Source organism: Triticum urartu, chromosome 7 (genome assembly GCF_003073215.2).
Source record: "Triticum urartu cultivar G1812 chromosome 7, Tu2.1, whole genome shotgun sequence".
Taxonomy (NCBI): domain Eukaryota; kingdom Viridiplantae; phylum Streptophyta; class Magnoliopsida; order Poales; family Poaceae; genus Triticum; species Triticum urartu.
The window spans coordinates 278098542-278113947 of NC_053028.1; positions in this window are offsets into that span (position 1 = coordinate 278098542).

Genomic DNA, 15406 nt, shown 5'->3' on the forward strand with positions numbered 1-15406 from the left:
ATTTAAGATGCAGTTACTACCGTACATTGGGCCCGAAACCAATGGACCCTCTCGGCTTCTTAGTCACCCTAGTACTCTGTCCAGGAGTTGCAAATAGTTTCTGGTGCTTGTAGGTTATGTGTTGGCGACCGTGCGTAGCGCTGACCCTAGGGGTGGGCTATGTTGCGGTAGATACACCGTGGCACGGTGTACCGAGTCACCCGTTTGGTGTCTCGGGAACCCTGTTCACATCGTTCGGGGCCGTATGTGGAAACCTCGGCCGGACTCCCTGCGGATGGAACCTGGATAGGCGATAAACCTGGACTAGAGACTTAAGTGTTTAGGTAGGCCGTGGCCGACACCCTCGCTGGGCTTCCGCTTGAAGGTTGCCGAGTACATGTCGTGTAAACGGCGGTAAGTGGTGAAAGCATGTATGAAGAAGTACACCCCTGCAGGTTATAAAACTATTCGAATAGCCGCGTCCGCGGTAAAGGACTACTTGGTTGCCTATACAGTTCATAGACAAGTTAATGGATACTACTGAAAGACTCAAGATAAGTGTGAGTACCGAGGATGGCCCTCTCGTAGGATGACAAGGGAGGATCCCCGGTGGAGTATTGTGTTGGTGAGTAGTGGACTCGTGTGCGAAACTATTTTACTGGTGGAGTTCCGTAGGATAGTTTAGCCAAGAGTCAAAGCTGGCTTGCTGCATTAACCCCACCACCTTCTTGAGAATAAGCATGTATAGTAGGTTCTGATGTAAGACTTGCTGAGTACCTTTGTACTCATGTTTGCTTAATTACTGTTTTCAGACGACAACACCGCCCCCTCCGATGGGTTCTACGTAGACCTTGACGTCGACGAGTGACTAGCCACCCAGGTGGTGATCCTGGCCATGGCGGGCCCTATGTAGATAGACAGGCTTCGAGAAGCCTTCTTTCTTTCTAGAGTCTGTACTCAGACTAGTTGCTTCCGCATGTGCTTGTATGATTGTATGACTTGAGTGTCGAGTCATGTGACCCCTATCTGTATGAACATGTTGTGTATGGCTCCCTGGAGCCTTTAAATAAAGTACTTGAGTTGTAGAGTTTCGTTGTGATGCCATGTTGTATGTACTCATATCGGGCATATTGTGTGTATGATTGAAATGCTTGGTATGAGTGGGATCCGACAATCTAGTTGTTTATCCTTGGCAGCCTTTCTTATGGGGAAGTAGTCTAGTGTTCCTCGAGCCATAGTAGTCTGCCACAGCCCGGTTCACCGGAGTCCTGCTAGCCCAGCACTACTGCTCAGGACACTTGACTGGCCGGCATGTGTTTCACTTCGTTCCTATGCCTGTCCCTTTGGGGAAATGTCACGCGGTGATATCCGGAGTCCTGCCTAGCCTGCTACAGCCCGGGTTCCCCGGAGTCCTGTTAGCCCAGTGCTACAACCCAGAATCACTCGCTGATGACTGACATGTTCGATGTGATTCATGTATGCCTGTCTCCATAGGTCTGTGCCACTTTGGGTTCACGACTAGCCATGTTGGCCCGGGTTCTCTATCATATGGATGCTAGCGACACTATCATATATGTGAGCCAAAAGGCGCAAACGGTCCCGGGCCATGGTAAGGCGACACCCGTGGGATACCGTGCGTGAGGCCGCAAAGTGATATGAGGTGTTACCGGCTAGATCGATGTGACTTGGAATCGGGGTCCTGACAGAAGGTAAACTAAGTTGCTTCTTTGACGAATGAGTGAAAACAAAGAACCTTGCGAGGTTGAACGAATTCGAGAAAGAAAACAACGAAGGTGAACAAAGTCGAAAACACTCCGTTAGAAAAGAGGAAGAATGAACATTGGGAAAACCGTGAGGTTGAAGGGCAAGATATATATTGAAACCACTCCGGTAAAAACAAGATAGAGAAGGATTAAGAATGATATAATTTGGACAACACTTCGAATGTAAATGGAAGAAATTGAACATGATCTTGACAAAACGAGATGACGGGTGAAAAGAACAACATCGCAATGCCTCCGGAACCAAAGAATAGAAGATAGATAATTGAAATAAAAGAATGGAGAAGAAAATGCCATCTTATGCCACAAAAGAGCTTGAGAAGGCATCCTTAGGAGACGGGTCGAGCGGAGTTGTTGGAACACCAACAACGAAAAGAATAAGCTTGATATGGTCTTATGGAATACATCTCAAATTATGAGGTGACAACCTTCCACTCACGGAAAAAAAATGGATTGGAATGAACAAGGAGACGAGAAAATATTTCACCGGGAGGTTAAAAGAAGAACTTGGGTCACTTATGGGCACCATAGACAGCAATAATCCTTAGGGAAAGCTTTAGGTGACATATAACCCAAGATACTTCAATGACGAGATTGATGGATTTAAAATACCTCATTCTTAATAATATGTGAATCATGAAACATGAACTCAAATTATCAAGAATGACATAATACCACCTCCAATGATAAGGTAGAAAGAATTGCACTCCGGATTGCAAGATTAAGAATACTTGAGCTCCTTAGAAAGAATCTCGATGAAAACTTCAAGAATGAATTAAATCCTTGATGAACCATAATGTAGAATCTTCATGACCAACTCCGGTAACAAAAAGATAACGAAAAGAAAGCGAAGTTGAAAACACAAGGTGAATCCTTGTAATGATTTAGATGAATCTCCGTGGTGATATAATTGCGAGAGGTAGGAACTCCGGGACAAAGATAAGATGAACAATTGAGATCAAGAATTTTGATGAACCTCCGGAATAGGGAATTAAATCACTTGGATGAAACAAAGAATAAGAATTACGTTGTGCGCATCCTTCACCAATTAAATTGATGACGAGCAAACGGATTTGGCATACTACTTATTCTCGAAGAAAGGATTAAGATAGATATCGCATAAACTTGAGAAGGTCTTCGACGAACCACAGTAGGAATTAAAATAAACGAAGTAAAGGGATGAATCACCGGTTAGAATTAGCAAATACACGAAGATGCTTGAGAGGATTTAGATACATGAGAACGACGAGATCACGAGCCGATTAAAGATCACTTGAACGAAGAACCGGTATGATTTAGAGTATGCGAGCTGAAAGCTGGACTGAATCAATCTTAGATGATGGGCTCCGGATAATCCGACAGAAAATACTCTGAATTACTCCGGATGAGTGAAAAGAATTCTGACAATCGAAAACAACTATGAGAGGATGGCATAACGCTAGAACCACGAATCTTGAAGAGAAAGGAGCAAGATTAAAGAGAAACTCTTCTTCGGTCTTCAAATGTTGAGAATGATGACGAGAAACACCACCATGAATTATTTAGACACTCCGGAAGAATCAAAACGAAGAGGTTAAACCAGCGATGAAAAGAATTTTAAAGATCTTGGTGAAAAGCATTTGACTGATGAAAACTTCATTCTTACGTCAAACTTCGAAATGAATTTGAAAAGCTCCGGGAAAAAATAAGAAGAGTCAGGTAAGATCCTGGGAAAAGACCTGTGGGTTAGGGCCCACTCAAAAGAAACACCGTAGAACAATTCAAAAGAGAGAAAGCACCGGTTGAGTTAAATAGCTTGAATGAGATAAACATCCTCAAAATAGGATTAACGGATCTTGAATGGCAAGACGATCCTTCTGAGATATCTTGAGCACTCTGGAACAAATGAATAGCGAGAAATGAATGGTTATGAGGTGCACCGGCACGAGAAAAGCATTTGAAATACAGAAAAGAATATGATCGACACCGAAAGCTTGAATTGGATCCACCGGAAAAGGAAAGAATGGAGAATGGTGAACTAGAAACTTCATTAGTATCTTCATGAGAATCACCGGATAAGAACATGAAGGGAGAAGAATGGGGAGACTTCCATAATAAAATGGATATTTGATAAATAAATCCGAGTCCTCAAAAAAAAAAGGGGGGGGGGGGGGGGAAAAACAAAAGCAACTTGGAGATGGATGAAAACAACACCGTTGAGAACTAGTAATAGATCTTGCTGATATTGGAATGATCGGATCCACTTGAAGAGAAACACGCCGGTGAAAAGGATTGACGAGACAATCTTGATGATCAAGAAGGATTGGTATCCACATCGGAGTATGAGAACACCATTTGGGGAAGGTATGGAATCAACACTTGACATAGAAGCAACTCAAATACCACAACTCAAAACAAGACAAAGGATTGGCTTGCAGAATAAGCCGGAACAAACATATGATAGAGATTTCGTTCGAAGTTTACATGGTGGGGCTTACACGGGCTCGATCGTACAGCACCATCATGTACAAGGCAGTGCACATGACATACGAAGCGTCCCCGAGTCGGCATAGCCAAGGACTCTTTAAGACACAACGAGACCACTGTAAAACCAACCATGAATAGGCGGACCACTAGATGTCAAACCCCAATTTCATATCATACATCTGTCGGAAAGATATCCTACGAGCTACTTGAATTCCCACTTATGAACTCCCGAACCTTTCCGGTTATGCAATCAGGTGTTGGGGATACAGGGGAAGCATAATATCTCACCCAAATCTAGCAAATCCTACATCCAGCTGTATCCATCCTTCAACACATAACCGAGAAAAACTTCGGAAACCATCTACCTCAACCTTCGAAAAGCATCCGTTATACAAGTTATGGCGATACTCCCGAACTCCCGCCCCAGTACTGGGTGGCGTCGAGGTTATCTCACCAACGAACTGCATAAAAGAGATTTTCGATGTCGGCGTACTAAACTTAGGTATTCCAGAACTGCAACGATAAAATTATGATGACAACACCTTAGAGCTCAACTCCTCGGGACACTTCCACTAAACCCCTGACAGGAGGCACCAAGACAATGTTCTCATCATAAAACCATTGGAACGATTCCAAGATACCCGCATGATCCTAAATTTTTTTTAGTGAAATTTGAGAAGAGAAGAGTCAAAACTCTACGTCAGGATGCCTTACCAGAGCGATGAGGAGACTGGGAAGTAAAAAGAATTCCTAAACTCTCCGATATATAATTCCTAAATGACTCAAAACATTTTTCTAGACACAACTCGGCCGCTAAAAACGATCAAGCAATGGGGCTCCTAAGGTCGGGGAAGGCTCTGATTACCAACTTGTAACGCCCTCGATGCGGCTATATCTCCCACGTGTCGAAGCACGACTTAGAGGCATAACCGCATTGAAAGCAATGTCGCAAGTGAGGTAATCTTCACACACCCCATGTAATACAATAAGGGAAAGAGATACATAGTTGGCTTACAATCGCCACTTCACACAATTACATGAATAAATCATTACAGCATCCAGATACAATCAAGGTCCGACTACGGAACCAAAATAATAGAAGAACCCCAAATGCGACAAAGGTCCCCGATCGACCGCAACTGGGCTCCACTACTGATCAACTAGAACGTAACAACACAAAGGAAAAAATCTTCATCGAGATCCTCCTTGAGCTTGGTTGCGTCATCTGCACGGTCTCATCGGCACCTGCAAGCTGGTTTTGGAAGTATCTGTGAGCCACAGGGACTCAGCAATCTCGCACCCTCGCGATCAAGACTATTTAAGCTTATGGGTAAGGTAAAGGTATGAGGTGGAGCTGCAGCAAGCGACTAGCATATATGGTGGCTAACATACGTAAATGAGAGCGAGAAGAGAAGGCAAAGTACGGTCGACAAAAGTATGATCAAGAAGTGATCCTAAAACAACCTACATCAAGCATAACTCCAACACCGTGTTCACTTCCCGGACTCCGCCAGAAAGAGACCATCACGGTTACACACGCAGTTGAATCATTTTAATTAAGTTAAGGTTCAAGTTATCTACAACCGGACATTAACAAATTCCCATCTGCCCATAACCGCGGGCACGGCTTTCGAAAGTTCAAATCCCTGCAGGGGTGTCCCAACTTAGCCCATGACAAGCTCTCACGGTCAACGAAGGAATAGACCTCCTCCCGAGACGTTCCGATTAGACTCGGTATCCCGGTACAACAAGACATTTCGATAGGGTAAAACTAAACCAGCAACACCACCTAGATGTGCCGACAAATCCCGATAGGAGCTGCACATATCTCGTTCTCAGGGCACACCGGATGAGCAAGATGTCGGGTAAGCCAGCCTAGAGTTGCCCCTGGTAGCCTCAGACATCGCTCAGTTGGACCAACACTCAGAGGAGCACTGGCCCGGGGGGGGGGGTAAAATAATGATGACCCTCAGGAGCGCGACTCCCAAGGGAAAAGAAAAGGCTAGGTGGCAAATGGTAAAACCAATGTTGGGCATTGCTGGAAGAGCTTTACTTAAGGCGAACTGTCAAGGGGTTCCCATTATAACCCAACCGCGTAAGGAACGCAAAATCCGGGAACATAACACCGATATGATGGAAAGTAAGGTGGCAAGAGTGGAACAAAACACCAGGCATAAGGCCGAGCCTTCCACCCTTTACCAAGTGTATAGATGCATCAATTAAATAAGATATAATGTGATATCCCAACAAGTAAACATGTTCCAACAAGGAACAACATCTCCATGTTCCAACAAGGAACAAACTTCAATCTTCACCTGCAACTAGCAAGGCTATAAGAGGGGCTGAGCAAAGCGGTAACATAGCCAAACAACGGTTTGCTAGGACAAGGTGGGTTAGAGGCTTGGTTCAACAATATGGGAGGCAAGATAAGCAAGTGGTAGGTATCGCAGCATAGGCATAGCAAAAGAGCGAGCAACTAAGCAAGCAAATATAGAAGTGATTTCGAGGGTATGATCATCTTGTCTGAAATCCCGCAAGGAAGAAGAACGAGTCCATGAAGAAGACAAATGGACATAGACGAACGGGTCCTCACAAACACGATGTTAACGGAGCCAACCCGAAGAAGCAAACACCGGAAAAGAAGCACACAACATAGTAAACAACCAACACAAGAACATGGTATGATATGTGGGATGCGGTATGCGATGCATATGCATGATTGGACAAGGAATGCATGAACCTGGCCTCAACTTGGAAATCCAAGTGTGCCACTGGAAAGATGAGATGAAATCGCTTGAAAACGATACAAAGAACGCCGGAATCGGAGTTACAGTTTGGAAATGGCAAGCGATTCAAATATGACACCGGTCTGCGATTTACAGCAAGTAGCCATCTAGATGCAATGAGATGAACATGCTACAGCACCCAAACATGACAACAAAATACATGGCAGGGATGCATTCATGATGCTTAACAAAAGTCTAGCACTGAGCTACGGCCAATTCATCCATTAACAGGTTCAAACAAGCATGGCAAAAATGCATATGGCAAACAGATCTCAGACTTAGTGAAATTAACACTTGTCTGGAATTTCAGATCAGGTAGCACTCTTCGGAGCAACAAAACTACATGCTACAGGACCTGAACATGGAAAAGTAAAGCATGGCATGGAGCTACACAAAGAGCTTAACAAAAGTCCCTTAGTGACCTTGAGCCAAAAGGGATCAGAAAATACAATTGCAAGCATGTGAACATGGCAAAAACATAATCAGATCACAGACTTAGTGAAAACTGGAACATGCTGAAACATAACTCAAGTAGGCATGTTTACGAGCTCGATGCACTCACTACGGGGCAAGTAATGATAAGCTAAGCATACATACATCAAGAACACACAAAATTCAAGCTAGACATGGCAAGAACAATAACATATCATGCACGGATCAACTACAACATCATCGGCAAAATTGCAAACAAGTTGACAATCTGCCCAGATTCACAAAGTAGCAAAAGTAGAGCTCGATTGGCTCACGCTAGGATGCTCCATAAATGAAAACAAAGACATGGATGGATAGAGCACTACAATATTAACAAAATGTCCTTACTGATCATCCTCAAAAGAGGCACGGATCACTAGGAAACAACATGAACATATGGCAATATGAGGTAAACAGCTCAAGGACTTAGTGGAATTGCCAAGTCCCTGAAAACAGAATTACCAAGTGCACCACTTTGCAAGCTTGCACTAGTCACCACACACATCACAAAAATACATGGGTTGCACCTCTGGAAAGATGACAAAACCCTTAACAAAACATATGTAGAGCATCAGGGCATATCATGCACACATTAATCATGGCAAAATAACAAAAAGCTAAACAGAGTAGCAGATCTGACAATTATCTCAAGTAGCCTTCTTCTAACAGCATTTCGGGCATCAAGATGAACTCAAATGAAAATGATGCAATGGAATGAAATGATGTACTCTCTGAGATGAACATTTTGATATGCTATATGCATGAATCGGAGGTACGAACGCAAAGTTACGGCACGATAAACAAGGGCACATGGATCTGGAAATCTCAGGGACTGAGTGAAATTTTAACCTCTCCGGGAAAAGTCAACGGGCGGATGAGGATATCCGGGACGAGGAGATCCAGGCGGCGCGGGGCTGTTTGGTTGGCGGGCCGGGTGGATCTGATCCCACCTGGCCGGATCTGAGACATGACGACGGCCGATGGCGGCGAGGTCGCCGGAGGGCGCATGGGAGACGAGGCGGCGTTGAGGTGGCGGTGGCGCTCGGCCAAGGCGGCGGGGATCGCTGGAGGCGGCGGCCGGCGCGGGCGGCGCGGTGGCGGAGACCGGTGAGGCGCGGGCCGTGCGGCGGCGGTGCAGCTCCGGCGGACGGCCGGCGGGTGCGGGCTCGGCGGCGCGGCGCCGGCGAGAGGAGCGCGCGGCAGCGCGCGGGCATGGCGGCGGTCGGCGGCGGCGTTAGGGCCCTCGGGGGTCGGCGATGGGCTCCCCGGGCCGCGCGATGGGGGAGGCGGCCGAGCCACTCGGGCGCCGACACGTGGCGGCGGACGTCGCGGGCGGACATGTCCATCGGCGGGATTTCGTCTGGCGGCGGCGGGGAAAAAAATGGATCTAGGGTTCATCCGCGAATTGATCCAAAATTTCGGGGAGGGGTGCTCTTTTATAGGTAGAGGGAGCTAGGAGAGTCCAAATGAGGTGCGGTTTTCGGCCACGCGATCGTGATCGAACGACCGAGATGATGGAGGAGGTTTAGGTGGGTTTTGGGCCATCTAGAAAGGGAGTTGGGCTGCAACACACACGAGGCCTTTTCGGTCCCTCGGTTAACCGTTGGAGTATCAAACGAAGTCCAAATGGCACGAAACTTGACAGGCGGTCTACCGGTAGTAAACCAAGGCCGCTTGGCAAGTCTCAGTCCAATCCAGAAATGTTTAATCCCCACACACGAAAGAAAGGTAGAAATGACCACCGGAGGAGAACGAAGCGCCGGAATGCAAAACGGACAACGGGGAAAATGCTCGAATGCATAAGACGAACACGTATGCAAATGAAATGCACATGATGACATGATATGCAATGCATGAAATGCAAGCAAAAACAAGGCAACAACAGCGAATAACTGGAGGACACCTGGCACAACGGTCTCGGGGCGTTACAGGTAGACAGATGAAGTACATACTGATGAATAACAATGCATAAGATATTCAAAAGCATGATGTCCAAATTAAGCAGATGGCATTGCGATAGAGTAGAATGACAGTACTTAAATTTGAAAACATGTTATCATGAATGGAATAGGTACTGAAAAACAGGAAGGCATGACATATTTACATGCATGAACAGCATGCTAAGCACATGGCATTGTAACAGAGTAGATACACTCTAGGACATTATATGCATGTTGTACCCATATCACAGGCCAAGTTAGAGCAAGGACCTTGTGGGGTGAAGAGGATTCATCATCTTTCTGCAAGTCTTCTGAAGAACTGCCTTTACATGTTACATCATATTGGGTATCATTGACATCAAGTTTATTGGCCTTTACATTGCTCCGTGAGGTTCTTGTGGATATATCAGTGTGTGCAATTATATCTGACATGCATGTAAGACAACTAGTAGTTAGATTTATGTAATGAGTGCCTGTAGGAGACGTCATAAATAGTAGGACTGGGGTTAACTAGCAGCAATAGGTCTCATAAACTAAAGGGAGAACACAGATGAAAGCTACAGAATATGTATCGTTTGTACTCGAGATTAACTAGATGGCACACAAAAGTATTAAAGAACAACATAGGAAATACTATAAGTGGTATAATACTATAATCACCAGCCTGCGGGATAGCATTGGCTGATGGATGATAACTATGGAACAGTGTTACCTAAAGAACAAGTATCTTAGCTGAACTATGGAACAACGTTAATTCCTGAACAAGACCTGTAAGAGATCAGCATGAATATACAGTGAAATGTGATGATCTATTTTCCATGCTTAGATGAATAACAAAGCCATAAATGTTGCACACAAGTAAGATGAGGGTACAACCTATCTGGCTGCCATCCATAGGAGTGAGCATCATGTGCTGACTTGTGGATGGCCCTGCAGTTGTTGTGGCTGTGCATGTCGGGCACGCGCATTCGATGCAGGGAACTGTTGAGTGGGGACTATAGCTCCTTTCTGGTGTATGCTTCCCTTGTTGGAGCAGCTGCGGTGAGTCGGAAGACGGTGTGTCTGAAGATGCAGATAATGCATAATGTTAAGAACGACATATCTCTTTGATCTGAAGAAATACACTAAGATATCAACAGCAAGGTACGAGAGTGGTCACACGTCTGTTGACTGAAGACTAAATTGGGGTCACACTATTTTATTTTATTTTGGTACTGTCCGATCTACGCCGGATGGCTGGCCGTCTTGTGCCTCCCGGCTGACACTGTTCGGAATCTTCCCCGAAGAGCCAGCGACCAACGGCAGAGTAGCCTGCCTCCGCCGTCTGTGGCCCCGGCCAAAACCCCGCTCCCCGCCCCACCACACTGCCGTGGTTGCGCCACCCCCAGGCCAATCCACAAAGACTCCCCGTCATCCAGATTCGGCGGCGGCAGTACCTTCAACCCATGCAACTCTAAAAGATAGCCATCTAAGCGCTGCTTCCGCAACGAACTTTGTGGCCCCGCACCCTTACGTTAGACACCAGCCTACCGGCAGCCTAGGAGCTCCGCCGCCTCAAGGGGTGCTGCTTCCCATTGCAAATCGATTGGCCCAGAATAAAAATTCAGACAACTGACGCCTAAATAAAGTGATTTGAGATGAGGGTGCGACCTATCTGGCGGCATGGTGAAGTAGGCAGGTCCAGCTGCCGAGTCGGTGAGGCCGGCGCGGTTGCGGTGGCGACCGGCGACAGGGAAAGAGCGATGTCGTGACGGTCGACGGCTACGCCGAAGCAGCGCCAGGACTCTGGACGGATCCAAAGTTGGAGCCACTCCGGCGCCGTGAACAACGATGGGGGTGAATCGGCTCCGGTACGGTTCACGCGGCCGTCGTCGAGGCAGCACCAGCAGCACGGAGTAAGAGGCGCACGGCCCAGTGCACGACGGCAAATGGACAACGTCTCCGGCATTAGGGAGGAGGGCGGCTATGAAATTGGTGCGGTGGGGGGCGCCATGGAGGTGCGGCTGAGGTTTCGCGGCTCGGGAGAGGGGAGCTTCCCAGGGAGAAGGTGATTTGGCGCCCACGAGGTATGAATGGGGGCGGGCAGGGGAAATTGGGAGGGGAGTGGAGCCATGTCTTATGGACGCATTTGTCTGAAATGTGAGGGGGAGTTACAGTTCTACCCTTGCCTATAGGCTTCTCGGCTTGGGTCTTTGTACTGAGGGTCGGGGATAGTAGAGTAACTTTGCTTCTCTGGGCGGGAGCGATTTCGGGCGAGGAGGGCGTGTTTTGAACTATAGTGGGCGCGAGCGATTTCGGGCGAGGAGAGCGTGTTTTGAAATAGTGGGCGCGAGCTATTTCGGACGAGGAGAGCATGTTTTGCCGACCATGGTTTATGAATTATTCGGCACATGTCATTTCGGCCGAGGAGAAGGCGCGCTTGGATGAAGTTACGAACCTACCCTCGATGTACAACGGGCCAATTGATGCGTGTCCCACATAGGACGGTAATTTTGCGTCTCACATTTATTTGCTCGGGCGAATTCCACCGAGCAGAGAGGATGTTTAACGGTTCGTTCAAATTTTGGGAGAACGAGCATCCACGTCTACCTTACCAAGTCGATTCGGATCAAATTTTGAAATATTAGCTTGCCACTTCTTTTTTAGATGGAGAGATGATGCTCGGGAGTAATGTGTTTTTACATGCTCGTTGCTAGCGATTTACTATATCACAAATAGTTGACCCACTCAAAAACGCGAATCAAACCCAAAATGAAATATCTCTATTCAATGAAATAGCTTGTTCAGTAGGTCAAAATAGTTAACTAAATCCAAAATTGAACACCTCAATCGAGTAGCATGTTGTACAGTATTATAGTACTCCATGAACATGTTGAAAGTCAAATTAATGAACTTGTTTGATATACGCATATATCCGTTCATGTATGGATTGCAGACAACATGTTCTCCAATTTAAATATTTGAATGCAAGTTTATATCGAAACATGGTTTATATCAGTCTTTGATGCATAAAACGCGACCTCCCCCCTCTCCCGGACTCCTGTTCTCTCTCTCTCTCTCTCTCGCCGACAATCTTCAATTCTGTCGCACGCATCCGACACAAAAACCTTGTTCGTCCCTCTCCCTTTCTCTCCATCTCTCTCTCTTTGTGTGTGTGTGTGTGGGGGGGGGGTCTTTCTAGTTCGCATGCATATATACACCATCTATAGGTCTCTCTCGCACACTATGTATGATACTCTAGCTAGTCCAAGATAGATATCTTGGGTACACTCATCGTACGCACACAGATTCCTTGGCTCTTTGCCTGTAACTCTCTCATGCACCACTATGTCGTCTCGGAGCTCTTCCCCCCTCTCTCAAACTCTCCATCCACCTGGGTCACACATACACATGCATATCTCACTCGCACTCGATAGGCCCATATAAAACTCTATCTCTCCCCCTCGTTCTCTCTCCATATCACACGCGCACACACACAATCTCATGCCCAACTAGCCAAGTATGATGGTCTCTCACTCAATTGTAGGCACACGCAGTCCCCCCTATATGTATATGACTAGCTAATCTTAGTATCCATCACAAACATGTGCGTGGTCTATCTCGGTTTCTCTCGGGGCATCCTTCTATCACGCACGCACTCCCTCGATCTCCCACCCATATAGTCCCCTCACGATCTCGACGGGATCTCTCTATCACAAACACACCCTCTCTCCCTCCTCATGCGTCCGTGCCATCCATGTGTCCCTCTCGACCTTTGTTCCTTGTTGGCCACACCTCTATTGGACATGTGCTACAGGGGTGTCTCTCTCCGTTGCAAACAATCACACACTAGCTATCTTCGTGTATCTCCTCGCCTTGCTTTTCCATCTCGGAGATGCATGCATGATATGTTCGCATAAGAAACGAAAAAACACACACACTCTCTCTAATTTATCGTTTGTTGTCACTTTCTCTTTCACACACATACTCTTTTTGCACACTTACTCATTCTCCTTCACACGCACTTGATCTGTCTCGACTGAGGCGCTCTCCTCGGTCCATAGCATATAGATTTATTGAAAAGTCAAACATCACAAAGTTTGACCATGTACGTGGAGAAAAAGAATTACATCTAGTACGGCAAACATATGCCATTAGATTAACCATGAGATGTAGTTTTGTATGATGTATCTTTGCTATTGTAGATATAAATAACATTTGCGTAAACCTGATCAAATTTTCCAAAGTTTGACTTCTAAAAAAATTACATGCACTGCATTATCGAGCGGATGGAATATCTCTTCCCCCCTCTCAGCTATCTGACGCACCACTCAGCCTTATCGGGGCTCCTCAATCTCTCTCAAACTTTATTGGTCAGTTTGGTTCGTGACCTGACCCTCATGCCTTGATGGCCGATACTGCCTGGTGTGGACGTGAGATGTAAAATATTTCTGCCTGGCCAGGCTTGTGTGGTGCTGAAGCGTTTGGTTCATGATTGGGACAGGCAAAGCATCAACGTCCCATCAATCAATCCATGCATCAATTATTTAATGCTAATATCCATCCATGTTTCTGTTAGCCTCATGGCCACACGACCAGGCACGACCAGGCATTCGAAATCGGTCGCCTGGGCCAGGCTACTTGCAGTGTCTGGAGTTCAGCCAGGCTAATTAAAGTGCAAGGGAACCTAGGCCAGGCATGCTTTCTTTTTCACAGGGTAGCAACCAAACAAGTGTGCATGAAATCCAGCCACAACCCCAGGCCAGGCAAAAAATGCTCAGAACGCAAGCCAAACTGGCCTTATATCTCCCTGGTTCACACATACACATGTCTCGCTCGCGCTATACATATAGACCCATCCAACACTCTCCGCCCTTGTTCTCTCTCCATGTGACACGCACCCCCCTAAGTACCATAATCCCTCAATCCATCATAGGCGCAAGCACTCCCCCCTCCTAAGTATGATTATCTCTTACTAGCCAACAGGAACACACGTATTGGCTCCTTCCATCCATACGTCTATCTCGATATCTCTCGGGGAATCTTCAATCACACACACACCTTGGCACTCGATCTCCCACCCATGTAGTCCCATCACGATCTCCAGGGGATCTCTCTATGACAAACATACACTCTCTCCTCCCCATGTCTGCATTTTCTCCATACGTCTCTCTCGACCTCTCTCCCTTGTTTGTCAGACCCCTCTTGGCCATGTGCTAGCTTAGGGGTCTTGCTCTCTCGGTTCCAAACAACCACACACTATCTCCTCACCTTGCCTCCGTTGTCGAAGATGCATGTTTGATATGTTTACATAAGACACACACGCTTTTTCTCTACTTTTATCGTGTGTTGTCCATGTCTCTTTCACACACGCACACACACTTTTTTCACTCAGTCACTCTCTCTCTCTCTCTCTCTTGTTAGGGACTCTGTCACGTCCATAAGCATATGGATGTTTTGAAAAGTCAAACCTCAGAAACGTTTGACCAGGTATATGTGGAGAAAAACATTTACATCTCGAACGATCATTAGATTCATCACAACATGTACTTACTTCATACTATCATTTATCTTTGATATTGTAGATATAAGTAATTTCTTTATAAACTTGGTCAAAGTTTCAAAAGTTTGACTTAAAAAAATGTTGGAACTACATTATCGAACGGAGGGAGTAGCTCTTTCTCTCTCTCTGCTATCTCTCATGGGCCTCCCCTCTCACTCGAACTCTCTATACCGACGGATTATACGCTCACTATGTCAGCGTATAGCTCCGTATATTGTTTAGTTGACCGGTCAACCAATCCACATGCTGCCTTGTCAGCTCGTGTTCTGTATCTTCATATGCTGGCCCATGTGGCAGTGGGTGAAAATAAGTAAACTAGAGTGCCATCTGACACGCGGTGAAGTAAACAAAGTTGAAACAGCTCGGGGTAGCACCCCGCACGCTAGTAAATTGAGGGCGCATTGAGGACAAACTTCTTGCGCGCGAAGGACGCACTCACGC